This window comes from Anolis carolinensis, chromosome 4 (genome assembly GCF_035594765.1).
Source record: "Anolis carolinensis isolate JA03-04 chromosome 4, rAnoCar3.1.pri, whole genome shotgun sequence".
Lineage (NCBI taxonomy): Eukaryota > Metazoa > Chordata > Lepidosauria > Squamata > Dactyloidae > Anolis > Anolis carolinensis.
The window spans coordinates 44131045-44148837 of NC_085844.1; the positions used below are offsets into that span (position 1 = coordinate 44131045).

At 39.1% G+C, this 17793-nt stretch overlaps 1 protein-coding gene across 8 annotated transcripts in view; it reads left to right on the forward strand.

Moving 5' to 3' along the window:
- asph (aspartate beta-hydroxylase) overlaps window positions 1-17793 on the forward strand; it is a 141400-nt gene that overhangs the window by 434 nt on the left and 123173 nt on the right. The window contains exon 1 of one of the 8 annotated variants that reach the window (XM_062980338.1): window positions 11752-11774. The exons of the other annotated variants lie outside the window; for them this stretch is intronic. The gene's annotated coding sequence lies outside the window, so the exon portion shown is untranslated. Of the gene's footprint in view, window positions 1-11751; window positions 11775-17793 lie in introns of those variants that run through there. 8 annotated transcript variants of the gene reach the window in all.

Sequence of the window (17793 nt, forward strand, 5' to 3'; positions counted from 1 at the left end):
TCACAAGGTCTTTTACCTTCCTCTGCCCAGCGTGCTGGTGTCTCACCGAACTACACATCCCAGGATTCCATAACATCCAGTCCTGGCAGATAAAAGTGTCCAACCCTATTAATTCTACAGTGTAAATGTATCCTTAGTCTGGAGCGTTACTATGCAAAGGCATCTTGTACCATAGCCGGAATCACTGGGTTGCTGTGAGTTTGTCGGGCTGTCTGACTATGTTCCAGAAGCATTCTCTCCTGACATTTCACCCACATCTATGGCATGCATCCTCAGAGGTTGGGAGGTTTGTTGGAAACTATGCTAGTGGGGTTTATATATCTGTGGAATAATGTCCAGGATGGCAGAAAGAACTCTTGAATGTTTGAGAGTGTGAATGTTGCAGTTGATCACCTTGATTAGCATTGAATAGCCTTGCAGCTTCAAAGCCTGGCAGCTTCCTGCCTGGGGGAATCCTTTGTTAGGAGATGATTAGCTGGCTCTGATTTTTTTTTGTCTCCAACAATGTCCCACCCTGGACATTCCACGGATATATAAACCCCACTTGCCTAGTTTCTAATAAACCTCACAACCTCGTAGGATGCTTGCCATAGATGTGGGTGAAACGTCAGGAGAGAATGCTTCTGGAACATGGCCAGACAGCCCGACAAACTCACAGCAACCTAGCATCTTGTACCTTCTGAGGGGCCGAGGCTGCATATGTGCTGCAGAATTAATGCCTTTTGATGCTGCATTAACTGCCACGGCTCAATGCTGTGGAGTCCTTGGAGTTGCAGTTTCATAAGGCATCATTATTCTGCAAGAGAAGACTTAAAGTGCATCTACAGCAGACCTGGGCAAATGTGGGCCTTCTAGGTGTTTTGTATTTCAACTCTTACAATTCCTAACAGCCACAGGCCCCTTCCTTTTCCCCTTCAGCCGCAACTGAGGGGGAAAGGGAAGGGGCCTGAGGCTGTTAGGAATTGTGGGAGTTGAAGTCCAAAACACCTGGAGGGCCCATGTTTGCCCACGCCTGATCTACACTGTAGAATGAATGCAGTTTGGCAACACTTTTACCACCTTGTCTCAATGATAGGGAATCATGAGAGTTGTAGTTTTACAAGGTCTGTAGCCTTCATTTTGAAATGGTGACAGATTTTGATATTATTCTACCTGTGTTTACAATAAAAAAAACCATTAACAAACCCCCAAATACTAGCCTAAAATGGAAGTACAAATACAGTAGAGTCTCACTTATCCAACATTCTCTTATCCAACGTTCTGGATTATCCAACACATTTTTGTAGTCAATGTTTTCAATACATCGTGATATTTTGGTGCTACATTCGTAAATACAGTAATTACTACATAGCATTACTGCGTATTGAACTACTTTTTCTGTCAAATTTGTGGTATAACATGATGTTCTGGTGCTTAATTTGTAAAATCATAACCTAGTTTGATGTTTAATAGGCTTTTCCTTAATCCCTCCTTATTATCCAACATATTCGCTTATCCAACGTTCTGCCGGCCCGTTTATGTTGGATAAGTGAGACTCTACTGTAAATACACAAAATTTGTAATTTTAAAAGTTCATTAAATGAATATTTAATACATAAAAAACACAATGAAATTAAAAAACTTGGGTGATTCCCCCCCCCCCCCCCGAAAAAGGTCTGTAGCCTTCTCTGCCACAAAATGCTGGAGCCTCCCTAAACTACAAATCCCAGGATGCCATGGCTCATGGCTATGGCATCCTGGATTTGTAGTTCAGTGCAGCTACAGTTAAAGTTGTAACCAACTACTTTCATGCCCACAATGTAATACACTCACAGATTCTTCTGACCTTTGTACAGCCTGCCTTCTGTATGCATGGATTTTGTAATCACGAATTCAACCACTCACAGCTTGAGAATAGTCAAGAAAATCCAAAAAGCAAGCTTTGATTTTACCATTTTTATACAAGTGATGTCATTTTACTACATATTGTATATAGTGGAAGTTCATCCACAAGGAACCTAGGATCAAATTCCAGCGAACATCAAGGGTTCATTATAATTCTTTTTTTTTTTGGGGGGGGGGGGGGGAATTCAGAGCTCTTCCCTGAAACACACACTAAAGTTGCAGCCCCACCTCTTCAATCCAACGGAAAGAAGGAGGGAGGGTGTCTATGGCAGCTGAGAGGGAAAAGAGGGAGAGTTAAAATGGAAACAAATTCTACAATTTGACACCACTTTTATTGTCATGACTCCATGCTATGAAATTGTGGGATTTGGAGCTTGGTGAGACACATCTATTCTTTGACAGAGTAGGCTAAAGACTTTGTGAAACCACCACTCCCAGGACTCCATAGCACAAAGCCATAGCAGTTCAAGTGGTGCCAAATTGCATGAATTCTACATTATAGAATGTACCAAGCCATAGCAGTTCAAGTGGTGCCAAATTGCATGAATTCTACATTATAGAATGTACCATGATTATGTAGGTTCATTTCATTGTAAGAAATGGGTGACACATGAATACTTCAAACAGTTAAGAAAAGATAAGCACAAATTAAAAAGGACAGAAATAGGATCAGAATACTGAATGCGACTGTTCAGCAATGTGTGTTTAGGAACAAAGGGGCACTGCGATAACAATGAATGCAGAGAGACAGGAGATGATCACAAGTAAATTTCTTCCACATGATTGGAAAAATCAAAGAGAAATTCTGGGATATGTAGTTCAGCGAGGCACCAGCACTCTTTGGAAGAGACAGCTTTTTGTGTCAGGAGTGACCTAAAAAACTGCAAGTCACTTATCATGTGAGAGAATTGGCCGCCTATAAGGACGTTGCCCAGGGGATGCCCAGATGTTTTATCCTGTGGGAAGCTTCTCTCATGTCCCCACATGGGAAGCTGGAGCTGATAGATGGGAGCTCACTCTGCTCCCCGGATTCGAACTGCTGACACAAGGGTTAAACCCATTGCACCACCAGGGGCTCCGGAAGAAACTGCTAAAGACCTTGTAAAACTACAGCTCTCATGATTCCATAGCATTGAGCCATAGCAGTTAAGTGATGTTAAAACTGCATCAATTCTACAGTGTAGATGCACACAGAGATTTACCTGCACGCTGTATAGCCTTCCATATCCACAGAATCAACCATCCACCACTTGAAAATATTTTCCCCCCAAAAAATCCCCAAGAGAAGCCTTGATTTTGCCATTTTATATAAAGGACACTGTTTTATTACATTAGAGTACATAATGGGACTTAAGCATCCACAGGGTCCTGGAACCAAGTCTCAGAGGACATTGAGGAGCCACTGTAATTTTTTTGGGCTCTGACCTCCTTGAATGTGTGCACATGCACACACACACATGCACACACACACATCAAGCAAGCTAAAAGAACATTTGCTTTTCTTCCTCCTTGCACTGTGTACATACACAGGTCACACCTATTTGCTGGTAGTTTAAGTTTGGAGTTGAGAGGGTGTGTCCCATTGACTATAATGGCAATGCCACATAATAAAAAGTTGTGGAGGATTTCCACATTCATCTTGCAGCCCTGCAGAAGTAGACAGAATTCAAATAAATGAATTTTGTGCCATGCAGCACAAAAAAGAGGGAGTAGGTTATTATTATTGACTATCTTTATACCCCACCTTTCTCCCTGTTGTGACTCAAGGTGGCTAACAATCCCACATTTAGTCAAGTTTAAAAAGACAATTGCTCAGAATTCTACAGTAAAAGGAAGAAGCGAGGAAGGTAGGAAATCTGGCAGTACCTTTAGTACTAATCACTTTTTATCTTTGCATGGGATTTTGTGGATATCTGCCCACTCCTTCATATGTAGTACCAAGATATAAACCTAAGTTATGCTCTAAGTGTAAATGTGTAGGCTGATGTAAGTGAAACAGTAAGCCTGCTTTCCCTCTCTTGGTGCCCTTTGGATGTGTTGGACTAAAATGTCAATCAATCACCAGCAGCTTTGGCCAGAAATTCAAGTCTGATATACCTGGAGGGCATCAGGTATAGGAAGACTGCAGTAAACTTTAAGTTAGTGCTATGGGAATAGATCTTACCTTACCCCTCGCCCTTAGAAGGCCGTAAAAAGAGCTTATTTTATGTCAGTCAGTAGTTTGCTTTTGTGCTTGCATCCAGGCAGATCAAAATGAATAACAGGCTTTCTTTTCTTAGCCACAATTAAAATCTATGCTGTGGAATTGTGGGAACATCTCCCAGGATTCCGTAGCATTGATCCATGGCAATTTAAGTGCTGTCAAACTACATTACTTATACACCCTAGGACTCTGCTTCCCTCAGTTTATACCAAGATCCAGTAATACTCAAATCCAGTTGTACAATGGCAAAAAATAAAATGACATACTTTATATGAAGTGGCAAAATCAAGGTTTGCTTTTAGGATTCTTTAAAGCATTTTTAGTTCGTAGATGGTTAATTCTTTAGATGAACAATCCACTGATACAGAGGGTTGGCTGTATTTGAATTCATTGTGACACTCCCCCCCCCCCCCCCCCCCCGGCAAGACTTATTTATTTCATTCGTCTAATGATTGCAACTTTGCTACAAAATTATACAGCGTGTTTACAAAATATGTGTAATTGTTTTGCACCAAGTAACATTTTATGTAGATCATCAGTTTCAAAGTGGAATACTGCCAAATGGCTGCTTTTTAAAACTGTGTGTCCACCCACGTTACATTGTACATTGAAGACTGTTAAAACATTCTAAACACTGTCAAACAAGCACTTCCAGAATATTTTGCATAAACACACAATAAATTGTTGTCTCAGTTTTCTCACGCAACTCAATCATTAAAATGTTTACTTGGAAGCTCTACAGATTTTAGGGTAAACTGACATACTGGTCATATTTGTTTCAAACAGTGTGTTAAGGTACTTTTCCCATGTAGTTGTTTTCTGAGTTTATGTAACTTAGAAGAGTTTGCTGCTGGTTCTGAAGCTTTTTGTTTGTTTATTTTGTCTTTTGTTCTGTTTTTTGTTGTTGTCGTTTCAGGGAGAGTTTTGTTAAGTATTGTGCAAAACTATGTGATACAAATTTTGTAAAATACAACTTAGTAGTAGTGGAATAATTGTGGCTGAATTTTGAATAAAATTTATAAGTGCTAAATGTCTGGCTATATTTGGAGGGGGGCGGGTAGAGCATTGACATCCTTTTCTGACAAAGTGCAGGACAGAGATATAACCACAAGGGAAAAACATAAAACTTAAGAAAAATATCTCATTTGGAAGCATCAGGATTCATGTGCAACATTTCTGGACTGTCCAGCAAGACATATATCAATTGGCTTGCCAATAAGGTATTTTTATTCTGTTTCATCACTCCTATATATTTTCCAAAGTCATCTTGAAAAGAGAGTGAGACAGGATCAGATAGTTTGCATCTGCAGCTTATATCTAAATCAGCCCACTCCCCTACTTCCTCTTCACTGGCATTTTAGCAGCAGACAAAATATGTACTTACAGGAATTACAGAATGCTCAGAGGACTGGAGAACTCTCAATAATGAGAGATCAAATGCATGTGTGATTGCACTCACATTCAGCTTTGTTCTAAAAAGTTTGAAAGGCTGCCAGACTGCTTGATTGTTATAAAGTCATATATGCTATAAAGTCATATTTGATGTGCAGTGACCTTTTTGGTAGTCCATAATATTCATAGAACTCTTCTATAGCACCACATTTGAAATCAGTTGATATTTTACCTGTCATCTTCCTCCCTGTCTCGCTTTTCTATCCATCCCTAAAAATCAGACCAAGTATGGCACGGATGAATTAACATTTGGTCAACTTACTTTCTAACTGCCCTTCCGAAGCTTAATCTTCATGAAAGGACAGGTCCTGTATTTAGGATGACAATTCAACTAAAAGACGGTCCAGGGAAAAAGGAGATATATTTTGTATATTAGGAAATAAATTTTGTTTGAATAAACATGATTTTGTGCTTAAAATGAAATGTATTCTTTTATTTTAAGATGATGTAAATGACATGTGAGCTGCCTGTTTTTCCCCCATTATGTCATTTTCTCAATGTAAAAAAGTATGCTTTTTACCTTTGGGAGGATGGAGAACAACTTTAAAGTAGCTAACTATAATTGTAACTTCTCAATCCTTATTTGGCAAGTGAATGTAGTTTCAGCTTTACAAAATCTTCATCCTTAGTCTTGTCAAGTCCGAAATGCTTCAGTGTTACATTCCTATCAAAATTGCTTAGATTGTCAGCCTTGTAATATCTTTATTAACTTTGTGGTAAATTCAGTTGAGTTCTGTTAAATTTCTTTCTAAGTAAGTATGTGTCTAACTGGTTGTATTAAAATACTGCAAATTTATTCTAATTTGAAAAATATTGTGAGTTGGGTCTTTCAAATAAGCCTTTGAGGATGATGTTTACTTTACCATCTCTTTTTTAGTCTTCTTGTATTTTTTGTTCTTTGTGTTCCAATTTGTTGTTGATAATCTATGTTGTGTTTAATGGACTAGAGGACATTGGATACAGTAGAGTCTCAGTTATCTAACATAAATGGGCCAGCAGAACATTGGATGTGAAAATGTTGAATAATAAGGAGGGATTAAGGAAAAGCCTATTAAACATCAAATTACGTTATGATTTAACAAATCAAGCACCAAAACATGTTTTACAACAAATCGACAGAAAAAGCAGTTTAATACATGGTAACGTTATGTAGTAATTACTGTATTTACAACTTGAAAACATTGACTACAAAAACACTGATTACTAAAAGGCAGATTGTGTTGGATAATACAGAACGTTGGATAAATGGAAGTTGGATAAGCGAGACTCTACTGTACTTGCATATTGATTAGCAGTAGTCCATATGGTAACACTTTGGAATGTAGATTCGGGTAGACAAGGCTTTTATTTACACTAAACACTACATGCCATAAATGGCCCTCTTTCTGGCTAAAGAAAAGAAAAAATGTTTGAAATTTTCTAGGAATAAACATTTACTTTTTAAAATACGTTGCAATTATACTGTACTATTTGAAACAATACAACACAACAGCAGGTTTTTTTTCAAATCAGAATTGTACTTCTGGATATTTCTGGAATTTTTGGCAGCTCAGGGAGGATTTTAGAGGCAAAAAATAGTCTCAAGATCTCCTGCAATTGCCCTTCCCTGGTGTAGATAAATAAATTGTTTGGCAAGGTCTGTTTTTTTATAATGAATAATGTGGGAGAAGGATTACTCATAACTAAGTAAACTGAGGAGTAGGTGACTCATTGTTGGGAGAATGAGTGCAGGAATTTAGTTGTTCACACTTAAAAGAGAAGAGGTTGCATTGTTGAAGGCTTTCATGGCCTTACATGATCCCAAATCAAGTAGGGATGTATATTACATAACCAGTGCTTGTACCAGAAAACACAACCCTAGTCAAGGGAATTCATATAAGAAAGTTGTATTGTCCGTATAATTAGTCACAGTTTATTCATTCATTCATTTATTATGTTTATTTATATCCTGCTTTTTCTCTCCATACGGAAACTCAAAGTGGCTCACATTAAAAGCATGACAGTACAACTTAAAATATAGAAATATACAAATATTAAAACAGTTTTAAACATCATTAATATTAAAAACAATTCAGGTTAACACTTTGGCTGCAGACTCTTAATGTTCTTCACAGGCAGCTCTGAGCTTAGCCCATTAACAGTAATCTAACAGGCATATATCACAATTGCTAGATCAGGCATCTCTAAGAATAGTCAAACTGGCACACTAGCTACTGGGTATTGAGAAACCTTATCCTCTAGGCTTAATGAGTCAAGATATACATATAAACTGAAAATCTGTGTCTTCAGAGAGAAATGTACGCCCATCTAACACAAGCAGAATCCTTATTCTTTGATCTGCCTTTTTACTGATCAAAGGAATACTTTTGTCTTGTCTGAATTAAGCTTCATTGTATTAATCCAATTTCCGTTCATCATAATTGCTAGATATTTGTTTGAAAGCAAAACAGCTCTCTTGGATTTTGATAGAATTGATAAATATAAATGAGTGTCATAACAACAACAACAACAACAACAACAACAACAACTTTATTTCTGCCCTATCTACCCTGGGGACTTAGGGCAGTTCACAACAAACAGCAGCAAACATTCAGTGCCGTAAAGTGCAATCAAAAACAAAACAATCAAAACAGTCACAAATCAAATAAAACATATTAAACATCCACATCAAGTAATAGCGAGACAAATTAGGCATCACATAATAAATTTGCATTTTGACAGATAAACATTTTAAAACAAGATTTACAATTAGGACTAATAAAATAAAGAATTTAAAAGCCAAAGTAGCAAGCCATTTCCATATTCCGTTTCCATTATATTTGTGCCAGATGTTCTATGTGTCTTCCTCTCTGTATGCTTGTGAGCATACAAAGGTCTTTAGGGGTTGTTTTTTTTTTAAAGAGAGTAGGGAGGGAGCCAATTTGATCTCCTTAGGGAGGGAATTCCAATATGTCATCAGCGTATTGGTGGCACCAAGCCACAAAAATGTAGACCACCAGGTTGATGTTGAGTACTTGAATGATAGAACTATATCCTGAGGAATTCACAGGCTAATTTCACAGCCCCATCTTTGGGTTGATCTCTCCCTGAAGAGATGAAGCTACTGTATTTTAGAGCTTTTATCAATGCAATATCCCAGAAAGATAGTGGTCGATAGTATAAAAACCGCTGAGAGGTCCAGTAGAACCAATAGGAATAGTCATCCATCAAATGAGCTGTACAATAGGCCTGAAGCTAGACTGAAATAGATCTAGATAATCGATTTCATCCAGAAAACATGTAGCCTGGAAACCACTATATATTCTGTTTCTTTTCAAAAATGGAATATTGGATACTGGCCAACTGCTATCCATTAAGAGAGGGATTTAGGGAAGGCTCTTTTAACTGGGTCCTATGACTGCATCTTAGACATGTTGGCAGTCTGCCTTGCTCTAATAAGGCATTGATTTCACTTAGTCGGCCCTCTGATTCCTTTAATGAACCAAGAGGTGTAAGGATCTAGCAGACATAATGGCTCTCACTTCTCCAAGAAGTGGTGGTTTTCACATCTCCTGTCCACATCTTCACGTTATACAAATGGAAAAGAAACGATTATTATTGGATGGTCAGGCTCAAAGTTACATGTGCTAGGACAGCATCAACTCTAGCATCCAAGTTGGCATTGATCTTAGTGGTTTTGTGTGTACATCATAATGCAGTTTTTCACAGTGAGCTGTTGAGTGATTTGTATTATCATCTCAGGAGCTAGAAAGTAATACTGGTAGAAGCCAGGACACTTGACAGAGCTCTGTTGGATATCTCCTTGCAGCTGTACTGGTGTCAGAAAATAATTTATTTGTTGCTACCCTACCATGGAGGGTAGCCTTCAAATAGGCTCTAGTTTGTATTCAGTCAGATTTACCCCAAGTCTCTTTTTAACATTCCGTTAGTCTCCATCTTACTTGTTTCACCATTGCCAGCTATTCAGAAAACCAGGGGACTAGTTTGGCTCCACTTTGCTATGGCAAACATTCAGGATCAATAATCTCCCTGCCCAGACGATATAGTTGCCTACTGAGGTGACAGGAAAATACCTGAGAGTTGTTTAAAGATTTTCTGTAGCCTTCTGAGTTGGACCAATCTAACCATCCCTGACCCTGCAGAGGTTCTGAGCCCCAGTGAATCTAAACCCAACTAGGTAGTGATCTGTCCCTAGGACCTGCTTCTACATCATGAGAAACCTCATGGGCAAAGTTAAGAGAAGTGGCTGCCTCACCCATGAGCACAACTGACATTCAGCAGCAGCATTTTCAATTCATGGGGACTTCCACCAAGAGTATCAAGACTTCTTGACAGAGAAGATAGTTTGTGGGAAATCAGCATCATGTTATGTTTCTTCCTCCCATGATAATATAATTCCTCCCTTGCTTTTTATTTCTATGTTTCCTCTACAACTCTGATAACTGCTTCCTGGACATACTTCCTTTATTGGGCAGACAAAAATGCTGGGTTTTTTTTGGCACAATTGAACAAAAAATGCTATGCAAGCAGGCAGATATTAAAAGCAGATAAACACTTTCCTCTATATCTAGCAAAGGTTCAGGCCCTCAATCTATGGACCTGAAGTTGCACCTATAATGTGATGCCCCCTTTTTAATGTGCCCACTTTTACTGATGAGCGTTGATGCAGTGGGAGATCAGGGGTTGAATCCCTGCTTGGCCATGGAAACCCTGTAAGTGGCCTTGGGGCAAAGTAGATTATCTCAGCCTCAGAGGAAAGTGAAGGCAAACTGTCTCTGAACAAATCTTGCCATAAAACCCTGTATTAGATGTGTCTTAGTGTCACTTTTAGTCTGAAAGGACTTGAAGGCACACAACAACCAGCAAGGTAAATGAGCTAAGTGAGCAGTACTACTTGTGGAGTCACAGCCTTAGTCCTGCAAACAGCAGAGTACTACTGGTGATGTGGGGCCAAGGTGGCGGCAGCAGGTAGCAACCAGCAAACTCTTACTACAGTCTGCTAATGATTTTAAAACAAAACATTCAGGAAGCACCTTTATTCTATTTACTTTCACTTATTTTACTTCATTTTTGAATATAGTTTATTAAGTTAGGGTGGAGTTGATTGAGCTTTGCTTTGGACTATAGTTCAAATGTGTTTTCTAAATGAATGTTATGCTGTTAGTACAAAGCTTAGTAAAAGAGGATTATTATGTGACAATTGATAAGAGGTCATAGAACTAAATCCATATAACGCAAATTCTGTTTCCATGAAGGCATACCTCTAATTTGAATCTGAATTTTAACTTGGCATTCACTCACTCATTTACAATATTCTGTTTTTACAGAAACAATCTCCTATGCTCTAATTTTTATGACTCAGCCTGTACAGTTTTGCACACGGCTATGGTAATGTCTACATAGATTGCCAGATGGTGGATTTGGATGCAAATATTATAGACGAGCTGTAATTTTACAATTGATGATCCTTCTAAGGCCCCATCTACACTGTAATGTAATCCAGATCATTAAAGCAGATAATCCCCATTATTTTCTTTGAAATTGATTATATGAATCTACACTGCCATATAATCCAGTTCACAGCAGATAAGCTTTGTTTTATATGGCAATGTAGAAGGGGCCACCGTTGGGAAGGTTGGTGTGAAATTGTTGTATTAAGTAGCATACTCATGAAAGCTAAAGTGTTATTAGTGAAGTACGTACATTCAGCATGCCTGTCTACAATGTATTCCATCCCATTTCTCATTGTATGGTTTCTTAAAGCAAGATTCAGACCAAGATTTCTTACTACATCTGATGAAGGCTATATGTGAGCTAAATCCTTACAGATTTTTTAGAAATTTCCTTCATTCCATTTTTTCATTACAGGCCTATGTGTCATCCAACAAACAATTCTGGATAATTCCCTAGCTTTTTGGTTTTGGGGCACAATTGTCTTCTTCATTCATGTAGAATTTAATTTCACAACAAGCTCACCACTAATCCATACCCCATAGATTTAGCACAAAATGTGTGAGAAGGGCTTGCATCTTTCTTGCAGTTTCCCATCTAATCTATTTTAGTGCAGGTTGTTTATTGGTTTTTCAGTTGGAAACAAATAGTACCCAATTTTCTGATTTCTAAAGATATGCTGCATCTTAAACTAATGGTTTATTGGATTCTTTATTATAGGGAATTTGTGCAGTGATGTTTTCGTTGCACCAAGGTCTTGTTTCCTGATGAACACCATAAACTGGTAAAGTGTGATAAGATTGCAGTGGCTGTTTATTTCATAACCAGACTTATAGATTGATATGTTGCATGGAAATTTTCTGTGAAATTAGAACTGGGGTTGGAAAATCTCAAAAATTCATATATAACAGCATTAAAGTTTGAGGCTCAAACTTTGAACAAAATTGAATGAATGCATAAAATTTCTAATCAGCAATATAACTTCAGATGCATGGTGGCAAACTACAGTGCTCCCTCACTTATCACTGGGGTTAGGTTCCAGGACCACCCGCAATAAGTGAAAATCCACAAAGTAGGGACACTATATTTATTTTGATATTTATACATTATTTTAGTCGTTATACCCTATTTTAAGTCTTTATCAACCAATCGTGTGTTGATAAATTGCCTCCTTCTCCTCCCGTTGCCACTTGGGCTCCTTTTCTCTCCCTTTGGCTTCTCCTTTCTCCCTTCCTTAGGCTGTAAATTGTAATTTTTTATGATTTATAATAGTCTTTTAGAGTTTATTGAAAAACAGTGAATCTGCGAAAAGTGAACCGCGAAGTAGTGAGGGAACACTGTATATATGATTTTTCCAGCCCTGGGGACAAGAACAGAATTGCTTTGATTAACCTATTTTGATATACCTTTTGATAGGTTTTCCTATGGATAATAATTTAGCATTGAAGACTATTTCTGTTGTTAAATGTTTGTAATTAAAGAAAAATACTAATGAGTGGTTTGGTTCTAAAACAGTGATACTAACAATATAGTGCTCTAAAGAAGTGTTCATTAAATCAAGATATAAGCTACCTTTCATATCAGGTTAGATTGTTTATTAATCTAGTAATACTGTCTGCTGTCATGGCCTCATCATGTTCTTCGGAGGAGGTCACTCCCATCATATGGTTGATCTTTTTAGCAAAGCAGAAGGAGGCTGTAGCGGGGCTGGGAGAAAAAGGTGCCTTTCACTGCTTCTGAATTCATTTGCCATCGTTCCCTGAATACAAGGTTTTTTGTTCCTGTCTGACCTTTACCTGTAAGATACAAATGCACACACACACTTTTAACTCATTTCCAGAACTTTCCAAGTCTTCCTCACTTATCCATCTTCCTCATCCATCCTGCTCTCTTGCCATTGTGCCTTCCCTCTTTTGCACCCTTGTTGCAGTGGAAACATTTAAAACTGGTATCACTTTAACCCAGTGATTCCCAAAGTGGGCGCTACCGCCCCCTGGTGGGCACTGCAGCAATCCAGGGGGGCCGTGATGGACACGGGGCGGGGCCAGAGGAGGGGCGTGGCTTCTTCCTGAGAGCCCAAGACAGGGCTGAGAATCTATACCTCTCCTGAGGCGCTTGGGACACAGAGGACGGAGCCGGGGAAGGGGGCGGGGCATCCTTCCAAGAACCTGAGACAGGGCTGAGCCTCTGTATACCTCCCCTGAGGTGCTTGTTAGAACATGGGGCGGGATATAGAGGGTCAGCCTCAACAGGCACTTGGGAAGAAGCCCCGCCCTCTCCTCTAGCCCCGCTCCCTGTGTCCTGCTAGGCGCCGCAGGACAGGGATAGAAGCTCAGCCCTGCCTCAGAGCTCGTAACTTGTCAGAACCCTGGCAGCAGAGCACCAATAACCTTACACAGAGGCCAGTCTCTATCTAATATCCTTATTAAAGAAATATATAAAATCAATAAAAACAAGTGAAGAATATAGTTCAGAAGCAGACCTTTCAAATGAGGTCAAATATAGTCCAAAAATGTATAGTCCAATAAATGATATTAGAGTTCAAAGTTTTAATCCACTTGACCGAAACACACACTTTGCCAAGCAATAGTGTGGGGAAATAACAGAGTCTTAGAGTCCAATGAAGCTTGACAACAAGGCTGGAAATAAACTTGATTCTTGGCTAGATCTGTGACTGGAGACAAGGCAAACATGAAGCATGAAACAGAGTCCGTGGTAAAACCGTGAGACAGGGCAAGGCTTGAAGCTTGATCGGGAAGCAAGGAACTGGGATTACGAAGTCCACACACGATCTCTCTCCTCAAGCTGATCAATTGACTCCGCAAAGAATCCCTCACGCCAAACACCTATATTGGGTCTCGTTTTCCCGCCAACAGAACTCTTTCCCTAGAGAACGAGAAGCGAAACCCAACTCTGTCCAGATGCATGACTCCTTAGAATTTCCCAAGGGAAGCAGACCTAATCAGCCATTTGTTTGGCAGCGATTCTTAGACTTCTCCGATTAGCCTCCCTGACTCCCCTTTCTCTAGAATAAATTTCCTTCCTGGGAAACAGAGGGGAGTTCTGCCCAAGGCTTGTTTGGCTGAATTCTTGTGGGCAAACATCAACATCCTGCAGGTGAAGAGACTTCAGTTCTTGTTGAACCGGCGAAAACCCCATGTTTTCATCTTCATCTGCCACAATAGTACTAGGAACAGGACTACAAGGCCCATGAGTCATCACATAACTCCACCCATTCCAGTCCTGGTCACCCATTTGTGACCACCTCCCCCTCCCAGCCCTGCATCTTGGACTAGGGGAGAGGCTCAGCCCCACCTTCTTAAGCAGGAGCCACTCCCACCCCTCTAAGCTACGCCCTTTCCAGTGGGCGCTGAGTAAAAGGGGGCGGTAAGCCAAATAAGTTTGGTAACCACTGTTTTAACCTATGAGATACAGTAGAGTCTCACTTATCCAACATAAATGGGCCAACATAAATGTTGGATAATAAGGAGAGATTAAGGAAAAGCCTATTAAATATCAAATTACGTTATGATTTTACAAATTAAGCACCAAAACATCATGTTTTACAACAAATAAACAGAAAAAGCAGCTCAATACACAGTAATTATTAAGTAGTAATTACTATATTTACGAATTTAGCACCAAAACTTCACGATGTATGGAAAAAATTAACTACAAAAACATTGACTACTAAAAGGCAAACTGCGTTGGATAATACAGAACACTGGATAAGCGAATGTTGGATAAGTGAGACTCTACTGTACATATAAACCATCCTTGCTTTATAATGTGTTCTGGTAGCAATCAAAATTCATCTATCCCATTAAAATAAATAATTGGGGCTATCTTTGCAAACTCCTGACACAATAAATAATTATGGTATTGTAACACAAATGGGACAATAAAAGCTTTGACTAGATTGAGCAAACTTGACTGGACAAAAGCTAAAACTAAAAGCTGTTTATGCAACTTATCCTTTTACCCCTTCAAGGTGCATTTGGAAATATTTTCTTTAGTTATCTAATCAAACTCCCACCTCATACAGTTATTGTGGAATACAACTTGTTCAAAAGTTAAAGGACTGAAAAACCATAATGACTGCAAAAAGTGTACTACGTATTTGGAAAAAACATTACTGCCTTCTGTCATAAGTGTTTCTGGCTTCAGTTCAAATTTCTGTTGCTCAGATCACTTGGGATGAATCTACTGTAGAATTAATGCAATCTAATACCACTTTCTCTGCTTAAAATGTTTGAGGGCCCCTGGTGTAGACACACCCTTAAACAGTCTGCAGCACCACTCTCAGTGTGACCAGAAGCAATATAAACATAATTTTCAATTTGGGTATGGAAAAGGGTATATTTTTAATAACCATATTTCTCTAACTATTTAATAATATAATATATCCCCTGTACCCAAGGGACCAGTATGTTTCGTTTTACCTATCTGAAAAAATATGTATTTTCTATGTCTTCCAAGCAAATCTATGTTATGTTTCTGCCAGAAGTTATCATAGAGTCACCCTGGAGGACGCAGCAAACCCATAAAGGATGCTTTTAGAAACTATCTAGCTTCAAGGGTGGCTTTGTAGTAACCTCTGAGAGAGGTTGTTCATTTCGGTAGAGTTTGTTATTGTCCATGGTTTCCTTCCACAATAAGTTGAAAAATGCATCTTCTATGATATTGGAATATTAGGGATCTGTAGAGGATGCCAGATTGGCCTGCTTTGAAGGGGGTGGGGGTGGCCTCCAGTGTTGGTTCTGTGTGCCCTTTAAACCTTAAAGCCATATCAGACTCAGAGTATTTGGCTTTATAGTAAGTGGAAGCTCTCTCTTTGTTCTGTTAACTGGTTTTGCAAATTTTTACTCTTTTTGTGTGTGTGGCTATTTTGTGCATTGAAAGCAGAGTGTCCTTTCTGTGAAGTCCGTGTTACTGTTTCAATTCAGGTCGTAGACATTATAAGAAACATGACCTCATAGGAATGGAAGCAGTAACATCCCTTTAATAGAGCAGCTGCTCCATCTTAAATCCAACCATTCAGAGCCCACTTTCCTATATCTTCCAGCTTCACCTAAGTGTTATATATTACCAGTCAATCATCTGTATGTCATTATTTTAGAAAATAACAACATGGCTCTTACTCTGGAGTGAATGATGCTGAGCCTGTGGTGGCTGAGCTGAGTTGCTGAACTTGCGGACCGAAAGGTCACAGGTTCGAATCCGGGGAGCGGAGAAAGCACTCGCTGTTAGCCCAGCTTCTTTCATCCTAGCACTTCGAAAACATACAAATAGATCAATAGGTACCACTCCAGCGGGAAGGTAAAGGCTCTCCATGCAGTCATGTCGGCCACATGACCTTGGAGTTGTCTATGGACAATGCCAGCTCTTTGGCTTAGAAATGGAGATAAGCACCAACCCCCAGAGTCGGACACGACTGGACTTAATGTCAGGGGAAAACCTTTACCTTTTCCCCTCTCTCTCTCTCTCTCTCTCTCTCTCTCTCTCTTTATATATATACTAGCTGTGCCCGGCCACGCGTTGCTGTGGCATTGTCTGGTGGTGTTGGTGAGAACTTATTGAGGTAGTGGTGGTATTGAATGTCTGTTGTATGGTTGTTTTTATGTTTAGTATGTATTTGGTTGTTTGTGTACTGTGAAAGTGGTGAGGGTAGAGGGGGTCTATGTCCCTGTGTAGTATTGTATAGTATTTATACGTTGTCCATGTGTTGTGAATGCTTGGATTGTGCCCTGCTGCATAGTGGAAAGGGTTGGGCTGGATGGCCCTTAGGGATCTCTCCAAACTCTTGGATTCTATGTTTCTATTATTATTATTATTATTATTATTATTATTATTATTATTATCATCATCATCATCATTATGTAGAGGCTGGATGGCCATCTGTCAGGAGTGCTTGGATTGTGTCCTCCTTCATGGTAGAAGGAAGTTGATCTGTATGATCCTTAGCGGTCACTCCAAACCTTAGGATTGCATGATGATGATGTTATTATTATTATTATTATTATTATTATTATTATTATTATTAATATTAGTATTGAGAGGCTGGGTGGCCATCTGTTGGGAGTGCTTGGATTGTATTGTGCAATGGCAGAGTTGGGTTGGACTGGATGACCTTTAGGGGTCTCTCCTAACTGTCTATGATTCGATTTGTATTATTACTGTGCAGATCTTGGATGGCCATCTGTCAGGAGTGCTTGGTTTGTGTCCTCCTGCATGGTAGAAGGAAGTTGAACTGGATGATCCTTAGGGGTGTCTCCTAACCTTATGATTGTATCTTCTTTTTCTTCTTCTTCTTCTTCTTCCTCTTCCTCTTCCTCTTCCTCTTCTTCTTCTTGAGAGGATGGGTGGCCATCTGTTGGGCAATCTTGGATTGTGTCCTCCATAGCAGAATTAAGTTGGACTGGATTACCACAGTAATTATTTCATATTACAGTAGAATCTCACTTATCCAACATTCGCTTATCCAGTGTTCTAGATTATCCAACGCAGTCTGCCTTTTAGTAGTCAATGTTTTAAATTCATTGTGATATTTTGGTGCTAAATTTGTAAATACAGTAATTGCAACATAGCATTATTGAGCATTGATCTACTTTTTCTATCAAATTTGTTGTATAACATGATGTTTGGTGCTTAATTTGTATAATCATTACCTAATTTGATGTTTAATTGGCTTTTCCTGAATCCCTTCTTATTATCCAACATATTCACTTACCCAACGTTCTGCCAGCGTGTTTATGTTGGATAAGTGAGACTCTACTGTATATTTATGATCTTATATTATCTGC